Source organism: Coregonus lavaretus (genome assembly GCF_964263955.1).
Source record: "Coregonus lavaretus genome assembly, chromosome: 3".
Taxonomy (NCBI): Eukaryota; Metazoa; Chordata; class Actinopteri; order Salmoniformes; family Salmonidae; genus Coregonus; species Coregonus lavaretus.
The window spans coordinates 4,685,883-4,707,283 of NC_139990.1; the positions used below are offsets into that span (position 1 = coordinate 4,685,883).

The window sequence follows — 21,401 nt, forward strand, 5'->3', positions numbered from 1 at the left end:
AAACAGGTCCTTCAGTCTCCCAAATGCCCTGTCCGCCTCAGCAGACCACTGCAAGCGCGCCGGACCCCCCTTCAGAAGAGACGTTATGGGAGCTGCCACCTGTCCAAAACCCCGGATAAACCTCCGGTAGTAATTTGCAAAACCCAAGAACTGCTGCACCTCTTTCACCATGGTTGGGGTTTGCCAATTACGCACGGCTGACACACAGTCAACCTCCATCTTCACCCCTGACACGGACAACTGATAACCCAAAAAGGAGATAGACTCCTGGAAAAACAGACATTTCTCTGCCTTGACATACAAGTCGTGCTCCAACAGCCTCCTCAACACTCGGCGCACCAGAGCTACATGCTCGGCTCGGGTAGAAGAGTACACTAGAATGTCGTCAATGTACACGACCACACCTTGCCCCTGCATGTCCCGGAAGATCTCGTCCACAAAGGATTGGAAGACTGAAGGAGCATTCATCAACCCGTATGGCATGACGAGATACTCGTAATGACCCGAGGTGGTACTAAATGCTGTCTTCCATTCATCACCCTCCCTAATGCGCACCAAGTTGTAGGCGCTCCTGAGATCCAGTTTTGTGAAGAAACGCACTCCGTGTAATGATTCCGTCATAGTTGCAATCAGAGGGAGTGGATAACTGTATTTCACAGTGATCTGATTGAGACTACGGTAATCAATACACGGGCGCAACCCTCCATCCTTCTTCTTCACAAAAAAGAAGCTTGAGGACGCAGGGGAAGTGGAGGGCCGTATGTATCCTTGTCTCAGAGACTCGGCTATGTATGTCTCCATAGCCCCCTTCTCTTCTTGAGACAGAGGATACACATGGCTCCGCGGGAGCGCTGCTCCTGCCTGGAGGTCTATCGCACAATCCCCCTGTCTATGAGGAGGCAACCGCGTCGCCCTCGTCTTGCTAAACACGAGTGCTACTTCTTCATACTCAGGGGGAATGTGCATTGCGGGCACTTGGTTCGGACTCTCCACCGAGGTCGCCCCCACGGAAACACCTAGACATCGCCGCACACACTGGGCAGACCACTCCTTAAGAGCCCTCTGTTGCCACGAAATGGAGGGATTATGGGTAATCAACCAGGGAAGCCCCAGCACCACTGGATACGCAGGAGAGTCGATCAGATATAACTGAATAGTTTCCTCATGACCCCCCTGCGTACTCATCCTAAGTGGTGCTGTGACCTCCCTAATCAACCCCGATCCCAACGGTCGGCTATCTAGTGCATGGACAGGGAAGGGAGCATCAACAGGAAGGAGGGGAATCCCTAACTCTACACAAAAATTCCGATCAACAAAATTCCCAGCTGCGCCTGAATCTACTAGCGCCTTATGCTGGGAATGAGGTGCAACCTGTGGAAATCTTACAGGTATACATAAGTGCACAACAGAGAGCTCTGGGAAAGTGGGGCGCCTACTCACCTGGAAGGGCTCCCCAGTGCGTGGCCTGTTGTCCCGTCCCCCTGGAGACCCTCCCCAGCACCTAGCCGCAGTGTGCCCTCCATGGCCACAGTTGGTGCAGGGGACGGCCCCCCTCGGGCTCCTTCTCCTCCTCTCTCTAGCGCCAGCACCCCCGAGCTCCATAGGGCTCGGCTCGGAGGTGCTGGATGATGGAATGGACGGCCCCCACTCGGGACGTCCGCGGGTGGCCAGCAGGGTGTCGAGACGGATGGACATGTCCACCAACTGGTCGAACGAGAGGTTGGTGTCCCTGCAGGCCAGCTCTCGGCAGACGTCCTCCCATAGACTGCATCGATAGTGGTCGATGAGGGCCCGCTCATTCCACCCTGCATCCGCCGCTAGAGTCCGGAATTCCAGGGCGAACTCCTGTGCGCTCCTCTTCCCCTGTCGGAGGTAGAATAGACGCTCCCCCGCCGCTTTCCCCTCGGTGGATGGTCGAACACGGCCCTGAAGCGGCGGGAGAACTCCGCGTAGGTGATGGTGGCGGCGTCTATCCCCCTCCATTCGGCGTTGGCCCACTCCAATGCCTTGCCGGTGAGACAGGAGATGAGGGCGGAAACACTCTCGTGTCCCGAGGGTGCCGGGTGTACGGTGGCCAGGTAGAGTTCCACCTGCAGGAGGAACCCCTGACACCCGGTAGCGGTGCCGTCATACGCCCTCGGGAGCGAGAGCCGAATCTCACTGGATTCCGGAGCTTGGATGGGAGGACTGACCGATGGTGGTGGTAAGGTAGGTGGAGGTGTGGGTACCCCTCTGCTCTCCCATCGGTGCAGAGTATTAATCACGTCCTGCAGGGCGGTCCCGAGTTGTAGGATCCTATCGTCCTGCCCGCGGACGCACTCCTCCAATGACTCGGGCGCTGCTGCTGCTCCTGCTGACTCCATAGATGGTGTGTAATTCTGTCAGAACGGCTGATGTGGATGTGGTGTAGGAGTCAAACGCAGGACACAGAAGCTTCGTCCAACAGACTTTACTAAACGAAAAAATAATAACACTGGGCCTCAACAAATCAGGAGGCGAACGATTACGCAGCAGTGCGTAAAACACCTAAAGACTAGAGCGCACGAAATACAGTGCGACTGTCCAGAACAAATAGCAAAAACGAGCAGCACCAAAAGACAGGCGGAACAATTACACACAACACACAACTAACTAAACGAGAAACTTATAGGAGACATAATAACACTAAAAGGAAACAGGTGTACAAAGAAGACAAAACCAAACAAACATCGATAACATACAACGGTGGCAGCTAGTACTCCGGGGACGACGACCGCCGAAGCCTGCCCAAGCAAGGAGGAGGAGCAGCCTCGGCCGAAACCGTGACGCTAATGGCCGACTATCAAGAGCTCTGATGGGGAGTGGAATGGAGAGGGGAACCAATGAAATGCCTAGCCGGTGTGAGAATGCCCTGTCCATAAAGTTCCCAGCTGCGCCTGAATCGACTAGCGCCTTACACTGGGGAACTACCATGTGATCGGGAAAGTAGATGGGTAGGGTACAGTGCGCAGCAGAGGGCTCTGAACGAGTGTGGGTGTTCGTTACCTGGGGTGATGCGAGAGTGCCCTGCCTGCCGCCTCCAGACCCAAAAGAGCGCTGACGACAACGTGTGGTGTACTGTCCCTTCGTCAAATCAAATCAAATCAAATGTTATTGGCCACATGCGCCGAATACAACAGGTGCAGACATTACAGTGAAATGCTTACTTACAGCCCTTAACCAACAGTGCATTTATTTTTAATAAAAAAGTAATAAATAAAACAAAAAAAAGAGCAGAAGTAAAATAAAATAACAGTAGGGCGGCTATATATACAGGGGGGTACCGGTGCAGAGTCAATGTGTGGGGGCACCGGCTAGTTGAGGTAGTTGAAGTAATATGTACATGTGGGTAGAGTTAAAGTGACTATGCATAAATAATTAACAGAGTAGCAGCAGCGTAAAAAGATGGGGTGGAGGGGTAGAGCAAATAGTCCGGGTAGCCATGATTAGCTGTTCAGGAGTCTTATGGCTTGGGGGTAGAAGCTGTTGAGAAGTCTTTTGGACTTAGACTTGGCACTCCGGTACCGCTTGCCGTGCGGTAGCAGAGAGAACAGTCTATGACTAGGGTGGCTGGAGTCTTTGACAATTTTGAGGGCCTTCCTCTGACACCTCCTGGTATAGAGGTCCTGGATGGCAGGAAGCTTGGCCCCAGTGATGTACTGGGCCGTACGCACTACCCTCTGTAGTGCCTTGCGGTCGGAGGCCAAGCAGTTGCCATACCAGGCGGTGATGCAACCAGTCAGGATGCTCTCGATGGTGCAGCTGTAGAATTTTTTGAGGATCTGAGGACCCATGCCGAATCTTTTCAGTCTCCTGAGGGGGAATAGGCTTTGTCGTGCCCTCTTCACGACTGTCTTGGTGTGTTTGGACCATGATAGTTCGTTGGTGATGTGGACACCAAGGAACTTGAAGCTCTCAACCTGTTCCACTACAGCCCGTCGATGAGAATGGGGGCGTGCTCAGTCCTCTTTTTTTTCCTGTAGTCCACAATCATCTCCTTTGTCTTGGTCACGTTGAGGGAGAGGTTGTTATCCTGGCACCACACGACCAGGTCTCTGACCTCCTCCCTATAGGCTGTCTCATCGTTGTCGGTGATCAGGCCTACCACTGTTGTGTCGTCTGCAAATGTAATGATGGTGTTGGAGTCGTGCCTGGCCATACAGTCATGGGTGAACAGGGAGTACAGGAGGGGACTGAGCACGCACCCCTGAGGGGCCCCCGTGTTGAGGATCAGTGTGGCAGATGTGTTGTTACCTACCCTTACCACCTGGGGGCGGCCCGTCAGGAAGTCCAGGATCCAGTTTCAGAGGGAGGTGTTTAGTCCCAGGATCCTTAGCTTAGTGATGAGCTTTGAGGGCACTATGGTGTTGAATGCTGAGCTGTAGTCAATGAATAGCATTCTCACGTAGGTGTTCCTCTTGTCCAGGTGGGAAAGGGCAGTGTGGAGTGCAATAGAGATTGCATCATCTGTGGATCTGTTGGGGCGGTATGCAAATTGGAGTGGGTCTAGGGTTTCTGGGATAATGGTGTTGATGTGAGCCATGACCAGCCTTTCAAAGCACTTGATGGCTACAGAAGTCAGTGCTACGGGTCAGTAGTCATTTAGGCAGGTTATCTTAGTGTCCTTGGGCACGGGGACTATGGTGGTCTGCTTGAAACATGTTGGTATTACAGACTCAGTCAGGGACATGTTGAAAATGTCAGTGAAGACACTTGCCAGTTGGTCAGCACATGCTCGGAGTACACGTCCTGGTAATCCGTCTGGCCCTGCGGCCTTGTGAATGTTGACCTGCTTAAAAGTCTTACTCACATCGGCTACGGAGAGCGTGATCACATAGTCATCCGGAACAGCTGGTGCTCTCATGCATGCTTCAGTGTTGCTTGCCTCGAAGCGAGCATAGAAGTGGTTTAGCTCGTCTGGTAGGCTTGTGTCACTGGGAAGCTCGCGGCTGTGCTTCCCTTTGTAGTCTGTAATAGTTTTCAAGCCCTGCCACATCTGACGAGCATCAGAGCCGGTGTAGTACGATTCAATCTTAGTCCTGTATTGACTCTTTGCCTGTTTGATGGTTCATCGGAAGGCATAGCGGGATTTCTTATAAGCGTCCGGGTTAGAGTTCCGCTGCTTGAAAGCGGCAGCTCTACCCTTTAGCTCAGTGCGGATGTTTCCTATAATCCATGGCTTCTGGTTGGGGTATGTACGTACGGTCACTGTGGGGACAACATCATCGATGCACTTATTGATGAAGCCAGTGACTGATGTGGTGTACTCCTCAATGCTATCTGAAGAATCCCGGAACATGTTCTAGTCTGTGCTAGCAAAACAGTCCTGTAGCTTAGCATCTGCGTCATCTGACCACTTTTTTATTAACCGAGTCACTGGTGCTTCCTGCTTTAGTTTTTGCTTATAAGCAGGAATCAGGAGGATAGAGTTATGGTCAGATTTGCCAAATGGAGGGCGAGGGAGAGCTTTGTATGCGTCTCTGTGTGTGGAGTAAAGGTGGTCTAGAGTTTTTTTTCCTCTTGTTGCACATTTAACATGCTGGTAGAAATTAGGTAGAACGGATTTAAGTTTCCCTGCATTAAAGTTCCCGGCCACTAGGAGCGCATCCTCTGGATGAGCGTTTCCTGTTGACTTATGGCCTTATACAGCTCATTCAGTGCAATCTTAATGCCAGCATTGGTTTGTGGTGGTAAATAGACAGCTATGAAAAATATAGATGAAAACTCTCTTTGATAAATAGTGTGGTCTACAGCTTATCATAAGATACTCTACCTCAGGCGAGCAAAACCTGGAGACTTCCTTAGTATTTGATTTTGTGCACCAGCTGTTGTTTACAAATATACACAGACCGCCACCCCTTGTCTTACCAGAGTCAGCCGTTCTATCCTGCCGATGTAGCGTATAGCCCGCTAGCTGTATGTTATCCATGTCGTCGTTCAGCCACGACTCGGTGAAACATAAGATATTACAGTTTTTAATGTCCCGTTGGTAGGATAACCGTAATCTTAGGTCATCCAATTTATTTTCCAATGATTGAAGATTGGCTAATAGGATTGATGGGAGCGGCAGTTTACTCGCTCACCGTCGGATCCTTACAAGGCACCCCAACCTACGTCCACGATAACTCCGTCTCTTCCTCATGCGAATGACGGGGATTTGGGCCTTGTCGGGTGTCTGTAGGATATCCTTCGCGGCCGCCTCGTTGAAGAAAAATGAATCGTCCAATACGAGATGAGTAATCGCTGTCCTGATATCCAGAAGCTCTTTTTGGTTATAAGAGACGATGGCAGAAACATTATGTACAAAATAAATTACAAATAACGCGGAAAAACACACATAATAGTACAATTGGTTAGAGGGCTGTAAAAAGGCAGCCATCTTCTCCGGCATGCCACCAGTGTGACACTGTCGCTGTCGTCCTCCGCTCTCTTGGATGGCGGATCCACCCAGCTCCATCGGCTCGGGATCCGAGTCGGCCGGGGTGGGAACGGGCAGATCCCTTCCAGGACGTCCTCTTGATGCCAGTAGGTTGTCCAAACGGATGGCCATGTCCACCAGTTGCCCGAAGGACAACATGGTGTCCCGGCAGGCTAGCTCCCGTTGGACGTCCTCCCGCAGATGGCACCGGAAATGGTCGATAAGGGCCCTCTCATTCCACCCGGACCCCGCTGCCAGAGTCCGAAACTCCAAGGCGAAGTCCTGTGCAGTCCTCATCCCCTGCCTCAGGTGGACCAGCCGCTCACCCGTCTCTTGACCTTCGGGCAGGTGATTGAAGACAGCCCGAAAGAGGCGAGCGAACTCCCCGTAGTTCTCCAACGCGGCTCCTCCTTCGTTCCACACCGTGTTGGCCCACTGCAGGGCTTTCCCCGAGAGGCAGGAGACGAGGGCGGACACCTTCTCCCGCTCCGATGGGGCCGGCCTGATTTTTTATTTTTTTTAGTCATTTTAGCAGACGCTCTTATCCAGAGCAACTTACAGGAGCAATTAAGGTTAAGTGCCTTGGTCAAGGACACAACGACAGATTTTTCACCTAGTTGGCTCGGGGATTAGAACCAGCGACCTTTCGGTTACTGGCACAACGCTGGCACAACGCTCTTAACCACTAAGCTACCTGATGCTGGAGAAGTAGAGCTCCAGTTGGAGGAGGAATCCTTGGCAGAGCCGCCATCCCGTCAAACTCCCATGGTCGGGATATCTGGATCCCTCCGTGTGCTGGGGTGTGGGTGGCTGGATCCGGTTGGCCAGCTGGTCTCGACAGATCGGGTCCTCTCCTCTCCAGGCGTTGGACGACCTGAAGAACCCGATCCATCGCTTCTCCCAAGCTGGCCAGCATTGTGGAATGCTCCTGGACCAGTGCCACGACTCCAGGCGTGCGCTCTTCTCCGGCTGACTCCATAGCGGGTGGGTGATTCTGTGAGAGAGTGATTTGAAGGAGTCAGGCGCTGGAGGGTAAATCACTGAATACAGGGTTTATTCCGTAGTACAGAGTTCCGCTGGATAGCGTCAACAGCACAGTGCGTAATACAGGCGCACTGGAACACAATACAGGCACATGGGGAGAAATAACCCTGGCAATACCAAGTATGGGTAGCTCAACCGAGCTACACTCATCTTCACATAAAACAATCACCCACAAGGACAAGGGGCCAGAGGGAACACTTATACACGGACTAATGAGGGGATATGAACCAGGTGTGTGTAACTGACAAGACAAGACAAATGGAATGATGAATTATGGAGCGAACGGTGGCTAGTAAGCCAGTGACGATGAACGCCGAAGCCTGCACGAACAAGGAAGGGGAGGCAGCTTCGGCGGAAGTCGTGACATCGTGGCTGGGGTGTGTGGGGTCCTTGATGATGCTGCGGGCCTTCCTCAGGCACCGTTTCGGGTAGATGTCCTGGATGGGTGGGAGCACGGTCCCAGTGATGTACTGGGCCGTCTTCACCACCCGCTGGAGGGCCTTGAGGTCATGGATGGAGCGATTCCTGTACCAGGCTGTGATGCAACCGGTCAGGACGCTCTCGATTGTGCAGCGGTAGTATTTGGAGAGGACCCAGGGTGGCATATCGAGTTTCTTCAGCCGCCTTAGGAAGTAGAGACACTGTTGCGCCCTCTTGACAAGAGTGGGGGTGGTGTTGGTCCATGCCAAGTCCTTGGTGATGTGGATGCAAAGGAACTTAAAACTGCTGACTCTCTACTGCAGTCCCATTAATGTGGATCGGGGCATGTTCCCTCCTCTGCTTCCTGAAGTCAACAACAACTCCTTTGTTTTGCTGATGTTGAGGGAGAGGTTGTTGTCATGACACCACAATGCCAGTTCACTTACCTCCTCCCTATAGCCTGACTTGTCGTTATTGGCTATCAGGGCTACAACCGTGGAGTAGTCTGCAAACTTGATGTTGGAGTTGGTGTCGTGCAAAGCCACACAGTCGTAGGTGAACAGGGAGTACAGCAGAGGGCTGAGGACACACCCCTGGGGGGCCCCTGTGTTAAGAGTCAGTGTGGAGGAGGTGTTGTTGCCAATCCTCACAGCCTTTGGGCTTCCCGTCAGGAAGTCCAGGATCCAGTTGCAGAGGGTGGTGTCCAGACCCCGGGCTCTGAACTTGGTGTTGAGCTCGGAGGGAACAATAGTGTTGAATGCTGAACTGTAGTCAATGAACAGCATTCTCACGTAGGTGTACCTCTTGTCCAGATATGTTACGGCCATGTGAATAGCGAACATCAATTCAAGTTTGTTTTGTCTTTTTGCCTCCCTAATGGGTTTCTTGTACCTGCTTGCCTTGTAGGTGTCCTGTACATGTTGAATCGCCACTGTTCGTCAACACCAAGCAGGTGATCTACTGTGCCGGGGGCGGCCGACATTCATGTTTCTTCCACATCTCCATCCCCTATAATGTCCCAGTGCTAACCACTGTCCCTATAATGTCCCAGTGCTAACCACTGTCCCTATAATGTCCCAGTGCTAACCACTGTCCCATTAATGTCCCAGTAGTTAGCACTGTTTCCTTTTTAAAGGCGAAAGAAGAAAACACTTCCCTTTACTCCTTGAAAAAGGCCAATCTTTGTTTCCATTGAACATGCCAAAAAATAAAGGCATTTTAATTAATTATATGAAGAGTGCCTTGGTCCTCCTTTCTTTTTGACCTTCTCTTTGATCTTGAAAGACCTCTCAGAAATCCCAGGGTAGAAAAGGTTACTCACTAAGTGTTACTAAGTGTTACTCACTAAATGTTACTCACTAAGCGTTACTCACTAAGCGTTACTCACGAAGTGTTACTCACTAAGCGTTACTCACTAATGTGCCTGTCACGTTCGTCGAAGGGAGTAGACCAAGGCGCAGCGTGATGAACGAACATACTTCTTTATTTTAATGAATGCACGAACAACAAAACAACAAACGATAACGTGACGTCCTATGTAAACACAACAAACACGGAACACACCGAAAGGAACAAGATCCCACAAACACTAAGGGAAAACAGACTGTTTAAATATGGCTCCCAATCAGAGACAACCAGCAACAGCTGACACTCGTTGCCTCTGATTGGGAACCACTCTGGCCAACATAGAAATACAAGAACTAGAACGTGAACATAGAACAAAATACATAGAAACTACACACCCTGGCTCAACATATAGAGTCCCCAGAGCCAGGGTGTGACAGTACCCCCCCCCCAAAGGCGCGGACTGCGACCGCGCTTCCACATAAACCAAACAGGGGAGGGCTGGGTGGGCATTCCTCCTCGGAGGCGGTTCCGGCTCCGGGCTTGCCCACCACCTTCCAATAATCCCTGCGTAGCGCCCCTGGTCCGGTCTGGCCCCGCTGGCTGGAGCTGGACTGGACATCGTATGAGCGGATTGCTTCAGCTCCGGTGTGGAGCAGCTGACCGGTACCTGACCAGGCACCGGTGACCCAGGCACGGGTTGTGCCGGACTGACGACGCACACCCCTGGCTTGGTGCGTGGAGCAGCAACGGGCCGGACCGGGCTGACGATGCGCACCCCTGGCTTGGTGCGTGGAGCAGGAACGGGCCGGACCGGGCTGACGATGCGCACCCCTGGCTTGGTGCGTGGAGCAGCTACGGGCCAGACCGGGCTGACAATGCGCACCCCTGGCTTGGTGCGTGGAGCCGGAATGGGCCGTACCGGGCTGACGACTCGCACCCCTGGCTTGGTGCGTGGAGCAGGAACGGGCCGGACCGGGCTGACGACGCACACCCCTGGCTTGGTGCGTGGAGCAGGAACGGGCCGGACCGGGCTGACGACGCGCACCGTAGGCTTGGTGCGAGTGGCAGGAACAGGCCGGGCCGGGCTGGCGACGCGCACCGTAGGCTTGGTGCGAGTGGCAGGAACAGGCCGGGCCGGGCTGGCGCCGCGCACCATTAGCTTGGTGCGGGGAGCAGGAACAGGCCGGGCTGGGCTGGCGACGCGCACCGTTAGCTTGGTGCGGGGAGCAGGAACAGGCCGGGCTGGGCTGGCGACGCGCACCGTAGGCTTGGTGCGGGGAGCAGGAACAGGCCGGGCTGGCGACGCGCACCGTAGGCTTGGTGCGAGTGGCAGGAACAGGCCGGGCCGGGCTGGCGCCGCGCACCATTAGCTTGGTGCGGGGAGCAGGAACAGGCCGGGCTGGGCTGGCGACACGCACCGTTAGCTTGGTGCGGGGAGCAGGAACAGGCCGGACCGGGCTGGCGACGCGCACCATAGGCTCGGTGCGGGGAGCAGGAACAGGCCGGGCCGGGCTGGCGATGCGCACCATCGGCTTGGTGCGGGGAGCAGGAACAGGCCGGACCGGGCTGGCGACGCGCACCATAGGTTTGGTGCGGGGAGCAGGAACAGGCCGGGCCGGGCTGGCGACGCGCACCATAGGCTTGGTGCGGGGAGCAGGAACAGGCCGGGCCGGGCTGGCGACGAGCACCATAGGTTCGGTGCGGGGAGCAGGAACAGGCCGGGCCGGGCTGACGACACGCACCACAGGCTCGATGCGAGGAACAGGAACAGGCCGGACCGTACTGGGGACACACACCACTGGCCCTACGCAGGGATCAGGAACGGGCCGGACCGGACTGGTAACACACCCCAGTACCTCTCGCCGTGCCTCCACACTTTCCCTCTCCTCTGTGACCAGTGGCCCCCTTAACCTGGCGGCCTCCTCTGCACACCCGCTGGACCGCTCCATCACGGCCTCCTGCTGCCCCGTCGTCCACGGCGTGAGCCCCCCCCTAAAAATTTTCTGGGGGTCTCTCCTCCCCGTGGACCAGGCCTCCCTAGTTCTCGCCAGACTCTCACCCCACTGCTCCAAAGTCCAACCTCTCTGCTCTTCACTTGGCTTGGCCCAGTCGAGACTCTTAATCCACTGCTCCATAGTCCAACCTCTCTGCTCTTCACTTGGCTTGGCCCAGTCGAGACTCCTACTCCACTGATCCCAAGTCCTTCCTCTCTCCTCTTCACGCTGCTTGGTCCAGTTTTGGTGGGATCTTCTGTCACGTTCGTCGAAGGGAGTAGACCAAGGCGCAGCGTGATGAACGAACATACTTCTTTATTTTAATGAATGCACGAACAACAAAACAACAAACGATAACGTGACGTCCTATGTAAACACAACAAACACGGAACACACCGAAAGGAACAAGATCCCACAAACACTAAGGGAAAACAGACTGTTTAAATATGGCTCCCAATCAGAGACAACCAGCAACAGCTGACACTCGTTGCCTCTGATTGGGAACCACTCTGGCCAACATAGAAATACAAGAACTAGAACGTGAACATAGAACAAAACACATAGAAACTACACACCCTGGCTCAACATATAGAGTCCCCAGAGCCAGGGTGTGACAGTGCCATTTTGTAGTCAGTAACACACCCTGCAGGTCACATCAAAAGAGTTCTCCACTTTGCCCTTCTCTAATGACAGGATGTCTATTTAGAGAAGTCTGTTATCAAAACTAGGAATCTTATTTTAATGACCCCAATTAGAGGACTGTTTAAGCAGTCCTTCAGGGGAGAAAGACTTATTTGAATTTTGATTAGTGTCCTAGTGGATTCTGCATGTAGTTAGGCCTAAAGCTGTGTGTGTGTGTGTTTCCTAGTAACTGAGCGCTTCATTTGATCTCTCTCCTTTCTCCATCCCTCTCTCTTATCCTCCTTTCCATGGCAACTCTCTCCTTTCCTTTCTGTGGCGCTTTGACCAAAGGCCTCAGATAAATCAACAGCATTTAAACAGTGTCCCAGCTGCACCACGTAGTCCCTCTCTCTCTGAGCAGAGACAGACATGAATCTCTGAGATGATCATTGAGACACTGCTGCTCCGAGGGAGTTTCTCATCTGACACTTTGGCAAAGTCAGGGTAGAAAAGCTTATACAGTGCCTTGCAAAAGTATTCATCCCCCTTGGCGTTCTTCCTATTTTGTTGCACTACAATCTGTAATTTAAATTGATTTTTATTTGGATTTCATGTAATGGACATACACAAAATAGTCCAAATTGGTGAAGTGAAATGAAAAAAATTACTTGTTTAAAAAAAATCTAAAAAATAAATAACGGAAAAGTGGTGCGTACATATGTATTCACCCCCTTTGCTATGAAGCCCCTAAATAAGATCTGGTGCAACCAATTACCTTCAGAAGTCACATAATTAGTTAAATAAAGTCCACTTGTGTGCAATCTAAGTGTCACATGATCTGTCACATGATCTCAGTATATATACACCTGTTCTGAAAGGCCCCAGAGTCTGCAATACCACTAAGCAAGGGGCACCACCAAGCAAGCGGCACCATGAAGACCAAGGAGCTCTCCAAACAGGTCAGGGACAAAGTTGTGGAGAAGTACAGATCAGGGTTGGGTTGTAAAAAAATATCAGAAACTTTGAACATCCCACGGAGCACCATTAAATCCATTATTAAAAAATGGAAAGAATATGGCACCACAACAAACCTGCCAAGAGAGGGCCACCCACCAAAACTCACAGACCAGGCAATGAGGGCATTAATCAGAGAGGCAACAAAGAGACCAAGGATAACCCTGAAGGAGCTGCAAAGCTCCACAGTGGAGATTGGAGTATCTGTCCATATGACAACTTTAAGCCATACACTCCACAGAGCTGGGCTTTACGGAAGAGAGGCCAGAAAAAAGCCATTGCATTTTGCATCTTCAAAATGGTAGGCATGTTGTGTAAATCAAATGATACAAACCCCCAAAAATCAATTTTAATTCCAGGTTGTAAGCCAACAAAATAGGACAAATGCCAAGGAGGGTGAATACTTTCGCAAGCCACTATTTTATGGGGCAGGAGAAAGGGCTAGGGTCGGTAACACTTTATTTGGATAGTCCATCTGTAGATGCTCTTCAGACTATCAGTAACATTTCAACTAACTATCTGCCATTTTGTGAATGCAATTTTCCTTTGCCACAAACTGCCATCATATCGGCCACTAACATGGAGTAATAGCAGAAAACTGGATTTCTTCATATAATTTCTGTCTGTTTTTTCACAATTTACACAGTCAGCATGACAGTCTTATCAATCAAATATTATGCAACACCACTCATTACTGTTATATCTTTTTGCTTGTCATATTGCATATCTTCACCCATCATCATGGGTTTCAGTCACACAGACAGGTTTCTCAGGGTGGGTGTTTGGCCCCCATTAGCCCAGATTATATTCCAGACAGACAGTAGAGGCACATGACCCTGTATAAATCTTGATGCTATACTGTGGAGAGGAGAGCTGTGTGCCTGGCACAGTGGCAGCAGTTCAAATCACTCATAGATGTCTCTAACTCTCTTTCTATCTCTCCCTCTCTCTCTCCCTTTTCTCTCTCCCTCGCTCTTCCTTTTCGCTCTCTTGCTCTCTCTCTCTCTCTCTCTCTCTCTCTCTCTCTCTCTCTCTCTCGCGGGGCAGCCTAGATTTCGGAAGTAGGTGAAGGTGACATGAATTTAATCAAGTCTGGTATTGCCTGTACTGTACTGTAGCCTTTGTATAATTGTCTATTATATTCATCTTTATACTCTCTTCCAGATAACGGTTAGAACACCCCACCCCCAGATGCTGTCTGTTTTATGTATGAATTAATCGATTGCTATGAATTATTAAACACATTGGTCCTTGAGCCCTCTGCAGCGCTTATCCGAGGTTCAAGGATGACATTATTAATATGACATCATAATATTCTGGGCTACATCTCTAACAAGCATTCTGTCCCGTCCATGCGTTTATAGGCCTAAACCTACTAATAAATGAAGGACTTCAAAGAAAGTGATGAAATATATAAATTGCCACCATACGGTCATTGATTGCCACCCATTAACGGGGAGTGTCCTGTCGCCCATTCAATAGTCGGGATTTGTTGTGTTGTAATTGGTCAAAGTCCCTAGCATCGTTGCTCGAGCCTCGGAGGAGAGGAGCCAACCAGCAGACGGCGGAGAAAAAGAGGAAGTGAAAACATAATCTGGAGCGGAGCAGAGGAGAGGGACAGAATACATACGACTGACTGTCTGTGACACAAACTCTGAACATCAGCGCTTTGCTACATGAGAAGTCCCCTCGCTTGGGCAGGTTGGTAAAACATTAAAATGTTCTTTCATCTAGCCTACATAGAAAGCATGCAGTTTCTTCTTTGCGTTTACTGGTTTAGGATTCACGCCAGAATGAACTGCTCAAGAAACTCGGAATAGTCGGTGTTCGACTCGCTACTGTAGCCAGTATTTCTGCTATTGTTACATTGTATTATACACTATACAGAAGAATAGTTTGCGCGCCCAGGAAATGTTATCAGTCGGCTACTTTTCTGCAGGAGTGGGCTCCGGCGGTTCTGGGCGCTGCTCTGTTGATTGACAAGCTCACTCAAAACAATTCAGCCGCTCATGAAGTTGGCGCGTCCGCGTCCAGTTTACAATTCCCCTGCACTGGAATTCGCATGAAAGAGTTATCGTATGAAGTCGTTGTTTGTTGAATCACAAGTGGATAGCTTGTTTACAAAACACCCCTGTCCAGACTTCATCCCAGGTTGCTTTGGCCATTGTAAACAAACCTTAATTACAGGAGAGAAGTCAGCTCCCAATTTCCCCCTGCTTCCAATGCAGGTGGTTTTGAGTCTATTCATTCCCTCCAGTTTTACTTGTCTTTATTCTAGGATGGAGACTCAGGTAGGAGATGCATGCAGGCTGTCGTTTGAACCACAGTAAATTCAATGTAATTAATCACATTGTGGTAATTATTGTAGGCTAGATGATGCAGCAGTTTGCCAGCAGATGTTTTGTACATTTACATTTTACATTTTAGTCATTTAGCTTGTGCAGATTGGATCATTATCTTGAAGTACTTGATGCTGTCCTACAAGAAATGGTTGTTTTGAGATCTAAGACACACACACCACAGGAGGTTGGTGGCACCTTAATTGGGGAGGACAGGCTCGTGGTAATGGGGAGGACAGGCTCGTGGTAATGGGGAGGACAGGCTCGTGGTAATGGGGAGGACAGGCTCGTGGTAATGGGGAGGACAGGCTCGTGGTAATGGGGAGGACAGGCTCGTGGTAATGGCTGGAGTGGAATCAAAAACATGGTTTGATGCCATTCCAATTGCTCCATTCCAGGCTTTATTATGAGCTGTTCTCCCCTCAGCAGCCTCCACTCTCATGTTATTTGAGCTTCATCTGACTGTCTTGTGTGTGACAGTAGTATGACCCCGGGTTATGATGATCTCAGAGGCCTCTTCCCAGAGGGCAGTGCAGTTTCTGAGCCCTCGGTGGGGTCATGGCCAGGGTCAGCCATTATCAATGGCGACCCTGGAGCAATTATGGTTAAGTGACTTGTTCAAGGGCACATTGACAAGATTTTTCATCTTGTCGGCTCAGGGAAAAATGTCTAAACCCCTAAAGGGTCTTTTACTGAGAATGACAACCTTGGTTTTCCCCTCCAATGTATCCCATTATAAGCCTCATTGATGAAGAGGAATTCAGTTAAAGCACAGTAATAATGTAGAGATCAGGATCTGTAATCATCAAGAGTCTCAGAGTAGGACTGCTGATCTAGGATCAGGTCCTCCCTGCCCATAATAATCTGATTCGTCATTACCTAAAATTCAAAACTGATCCTAGATCAACAGTCCTACTCTGAGATGCTTGATACAAACTGTATGTCCCCAGATTAGGTTGCTGACTGAAAGGAGTGCTGATTTGGGATCTCCACGTTGAGAGGTGGGGGGGCTCATTCAGATTCACCACAAATGTGCCTGGGTACACATCAATTACACTCCACAGTTTAGCACCCTCCCACCTCCAAGTGTAACCTTGCCAATTTTATGAGTAGGAAACCTCGCCCGGCAGTCCTTCTTTCTCTCTGTCTGTCTGTCTCTCTCTCTGATTTGAGGGCAACAAAGCCCCCTCAAGTAGGTTTGAAATTCTGATTATCCTACAGCCAGCTCAACAGAGTTTAAACTGTACAGTACACAAATAAATAATCAGGGCAATTATAGTATCTCTTCACTTTGCCCACTCCACAAACATTCAAGCTGTACTCAAGAAGACTTTGGTCCTAATGAGTTGAGTGTTAGTCAGATGTTCGTGACTGTTTTGTTTTTAGCATTCTACCACCGCAGACCATCCCTCCCCACAGATATTTGAACCAGTTTGCTAACTGATAGTTATTTTCTTGGTCTACCCCTTTCCAGCTGTCTGTGGAAGAGTTGTTATGTAGCATTTTGGTATTTAGTTCCCTGTAGTATGAACCAGTCAGATGAGCATTAGTGTTTGGCATTTATCTAGGTATAACCTAGCTGGGTGTGTGGTTTCTCTCTCTGGTGTGTGTAGGCAGCATGGTGCTGTGGTGTGGTTTCTCTCTCTGGTGTGTGTAGGCAGCATGGTGCTGTGGTGTGGTGTTGGATGTGTTGATCATATTTCTCTTATATACACGTTGTCTCCAGTAGCTGGAGCATGCTGGTGTACAACCCAGGCGTTCATACAGGTTGGCTCCAGCTGTGGACTCTGTGTGTGTGTGTGTGTGTGTGTGTGTGTGTGTGTGTTACACAGTATGGGTCACTGGTCTCGCCTACTGCTGCGTTTCATGGATCGACCCTCATCTCGTCACGCTCCTGCGCTCTTCTGCCTCTCCTTTTCTCAATTTTTTCCCTTCTCTCCATCGCTGTCGTTGATCTCCACATGAACATATTATGAAGGGGACTGCTGATGTGCACGGATCAGTGAGAAGAACTGGTCCTCTGTAGCTCAATTGGTAGAGCATGGCGCTTGTAACGCCAGGGTAGTGGGTTCGATCCCCGGGACCACCCATACGTAAGAATGTATGCGCACATGACTGTAAGTCGCTTTGGATAAAAGCGTCTGCTAAATGGCATATTATTATTATTATTATATTATTATAAGAATCCAGCCATGATCCTGGTGGTTTGACCGGGATGAAGTGGGCCGGTGTAAAAATCTGCTCCTCTGATGCACAGACACTGCCACAAGATAAAGGTGGTCATAGTATATTCATTCAGTGGTTATCAGAGTTCTACACTACAAATGACAGGATGATCACCACTCCCTGGTCACTGTGCCCAGTGCCTTCTGCCACTGTATACCTCCTGTCAGTGTTTCTCCTCATTTTCAGGTGAGGTACAAAGGCCCCCAGAACAACATCCAAGCCCCCTGGCAGCATTTCTCTAGCCTGCTTTTGTTTGTCTATATACTATGGTATTTACGGTATGTTAATAGCTGCACACACTCTCTGTCTCTCTCTCTCCATCTCTCTCTTCTCTCCGTCTCTCTCTTTCTCTCCGTCTCTCTCTCTCTTCTCTCTTCTCTCCGTCTCTCTCTCTCTTCTCTCTTCTCTCCGTCTCTCTCTCGTCTCTCTCGCTCTCTCGCTCTCTCTCTTCTCTCCGTCTCGCTCTCTCGCTCTCTCTCTCCGTCTCTCTCTCTTTCTCCGTCTCTCCGTCTCTCTCGCTCTCTCTCTCCGTCTCTCTCTCTGTCTCTCTCTCCATCTCTCTCTTCTCTCCGTCTCTCTCTCTCTCTCCTCTCTCTCTCTCTCTCTCCATCTCTCTCTTCTCTCCGTCTGTCTTTCTTTCTCCGTCTCTCTCTCTCTGTCTCTCTCTCTCTCTCTCCTCTCCGTCTCTCTCGCTCTCTCGCTCTCTCGCTCTCCATCTCTCTCTTCTCTCCGTCTCTCTCTCTTTCTCTGTCTCTCCGTCTCTCTCTCTTCTCTCCGTCTCTCTCTCTCTCTTCACCCTGCCTGCCGCTCACAGCGCAGGATGCAGGTCTCATCAAAGCCTGCCCCTGATGGGAGAGGACAGCACATATGGATGGATGGATCGTGAGCTGAACTGGAAATAAAGCACAGCATTAGATTGGATGGCGGGAAAGATGGATCATGTTGCTTGGTTTCTAAGAAACCATGAGCTATCTTGTTGTCTCTCTCACTCCTTCCTCTTGTTATCTCTTTGATCTGTTTCTCATTTCCACTCCAGTACGGTCTGGCTATGCAAATGGAGCCATAGCCTAATGAAACAACTCTGTGTTTGGTCACAGGTCCACGAATGGTTGAAGGATTGCAATATTTACCTAGAGCTAACCCTGCATATAGCACTACTGGGTGATCTGAAAAGTCATAGTCAATCGATCAATAATATAATAATACTTTTAGCAAAAATGTTTATTTTTAATTTACAATCTGTAGAAACAATGAGAATAGAAGGGTTCAGAACTTTTGTGAAACATCACAGTACAGTTGAAAAATATATGGCAAATAGAAATCCAATATGGATGGTGTTAAGAGATAGATGGGAGGTATTGCATGGGGCTGAAAGATGGGACTAATAACAACAACTGATAACAACAAGATAACTAATGTAAAGCATACTGTGTCCATAATAAGTATTTAGGTTACAGGTTGAGAGCTTTTGTGAAAGAGCACAGTTAGAAAGATATGACATATAGAAGCAAACTGGATGGACATCATGAAAATGATCGGAGAGGTTGAGGGTGGAGGAAGTTCAGGAGTAAAAACAAACAAAATAGAATTATTGTAAAATTGACTGTGTCCATAAAATGTATATAGTATGTACAGTTGAAGTCGGAAGTTTACATACACCTTAGCCAAATACATTTAAACTCAGTTTTTCACAATTCCTGACATTTAATCCTAGTAAAAATTCCCTGTCTTAGGTCAGTTAGGATCACCACTTTATTTTAGGAATGTGAAATGTCAGAATAATAGTGGAGAGAATGATTTATTTCAGCTTTCATCACATTCCCAGTGGGTCAGAAGTTTACATACACTCAATTAGTATTTGGTAGCATTGCCTTTAAATTGTTTAACTTGGGCCAAACGTTTCGGGTAGCCTTCCACAAGCTTCCCACAATAAGTTGGGTGAATTTTGGCCCATTCCTCCTGACAGAGCTGGTGTACCTGAGTCTGGTTTGTAGGCCTCCTTGCTCGCACACGCTTTTTCAGTTCTGCCCACACATTTTCTAAACGATTGAGGTCAGAGCTTTGTGATGGCCACTCCAATACCTTGACTTTGCTGTCCTTAAGCCATTTTGCCACAACTTTAGAAGTATGCTTGCGGTCAGGTCATTGTCCATTTGGAAGACCCATTTGCAACCAAGCTTTAACTTCCTGACTGATGTCTTGAGATGTTACTTCAATATATCCACCTAATTTTCCTTCCTCATGATGCCATCTATTTTGTGAAGTGCACCAGTCCCTCCTGTAGCAAAGCACCCCCACAGCATGATGCTGCCACCCCCGTACTTCACGGTTGGGATGGTGTTCCCATGGGGCGGCACACAATTGGCCCAGCGTCGTCCAGGGTAGGGGAGGGAATGGCCGGCAGGGAGGTAGCTCAGTTGGTAGAGCATGGCGTTTGCAATGCCAGGGTTGTGGGTTCGATTCCCACAGTATGAAAAAAATAAAATAATGTATGCACTCACTAACTGTAAGTCGCTCTGGATAAGAGCGTGTGCTAAATGACTAAAATGTAAATGTAATGTAAAATGTGTTCTTCGGCTTGCAAGCCACACCCTTTTTCCTCCAAACATAACGATGGTCATTATGGCCAAACAGTTCTATTTTTGTTTCATCAGACCAGAGGACATTTACGATCGTTGTCCCCATGTGCAGTTGCAAACCGTAGTCTGGCTTTTCTATGGCGGTTTTGGAGCAGTGATTTCTTCCTTGCTGAGCGGCCTTTCAGGTTATGTCGATATAGGACTTTACTGTGGATATAGATACTTTTGTACCGGTTTCCTCCAGCATCTTCACAAGGTCCTTTGCTGTTGTTCTGGGATTGATTTGCACGTTTCGCACCAAAGTACATTCATCTCTAGGAGACAGAACGCGTCTCCTTCCTGAGCGGTATGACGGCTGCGTGGTCCCATGGTGTTTATACTTGCGTACTATTGTTTATACAGATGAATGTGGTACCTTCAGGTGTTTGGAAATTGCTCCCAAGGAAGAACCAGACTTGTGGAGGTCTACAATTTTTTTTCTGAGGTCTTGGCTGATTTCTTTTGATTTTCCCATGATGTCAAGCAAGGAGGCACTGGGTTTGAAGGTAGGCCTTGAAATACATCCACAGGTACACCTCCAATTGACTCAAATTATGTCAATTAGCCTATCAGAAGCTTCTAAAGCCATGACATCATTTTCTGGAATTTTCCAAGCTGTTTAAAGGCACAGTCAACTTAGTGTATGTGAACTTCTGACCCACTGGAATTGTGATACTGTGAATTATAAGTGAAATAATCTGTCTGTAAAAAAATTGTTGGAAAAATTACTTGTGTCATGCACAAAGTAGATGTCCTAACCGACTTGCCAAAACTATAGTTTGTTAACAAGAAATTTGTGGAGTGGTTGAAAAACAAGTTTTAATGACTCCAACCTACAGTGAGGGAAAAAAGTATTTGATCCCCTGCTGATTTTGTACATTTGCCCACTGACAAAGAAATGATCAGTCTATAATTTTAATGGTAGGTTTATTTGAACAGTGAGAGACAGAATAACAACAAAAAAATCCAGAAAAACACATGTCAAAAATGTTATAAATTGATTTGCATTTTAATGAGGGAAATAAGTATTTGACCCCTTCTCAATCAGAAAGATTTCTGGCTCCCAGGTGTCTTTTATACAGGTAACGAGCTGAGATTAGGAGCACACTCTTAAAGGGAGTGCTCCTAATCTCAGCTTGTTACCTGTATAAAAGACACCTGACACAGAAGCAATCAATCAATCAGATTCCAAACTCTCATGGCCAAGACCAAAGAGCTCTCCAAGGATGTCAGGGACAAGATTGTAGACCTACACAAGGATGGAATGGGCTACAAGACCATCGCCAAGCAGCTCGGTGAGAAGGTGACAACAGTTGGTGCGATTATTCGCAAATGGAAGACA

At 49.2% G+C, this 21,401-nt stretch overlaps 1 protein-coding gene and 1 pseudogene across 2 annotated transcripts in view; both read left to right on the forward strand.

Annotated features, from left to right (window-relative positions):
- LOC311119857 (retinitis pigmentosa 9 protein homolog) overlaps positions 1 to 21,401 on the forward strand; it is an 80,840-nt pseudogene that overhangs the window by 21,103 nt on the left and 38,336 nt on the right. The window lies entirely within an intron of this gene.
- Positions 14,523 to 21,401, forward strand: part of LOC311126069 (engulfment and cell motility protein 1) — a 148,031-nt gene continuing 141,152 nt past the window's right edge. The window contains exon 1 of the mRNA XM_084158473.1: positions 14,523 to 14,577. The gene's annotated coding sequence lies outside the window, so the exon portion shown is untranslated. The remainder of the gene's footprint in view (positions 14,578 to 21,401) is intronic.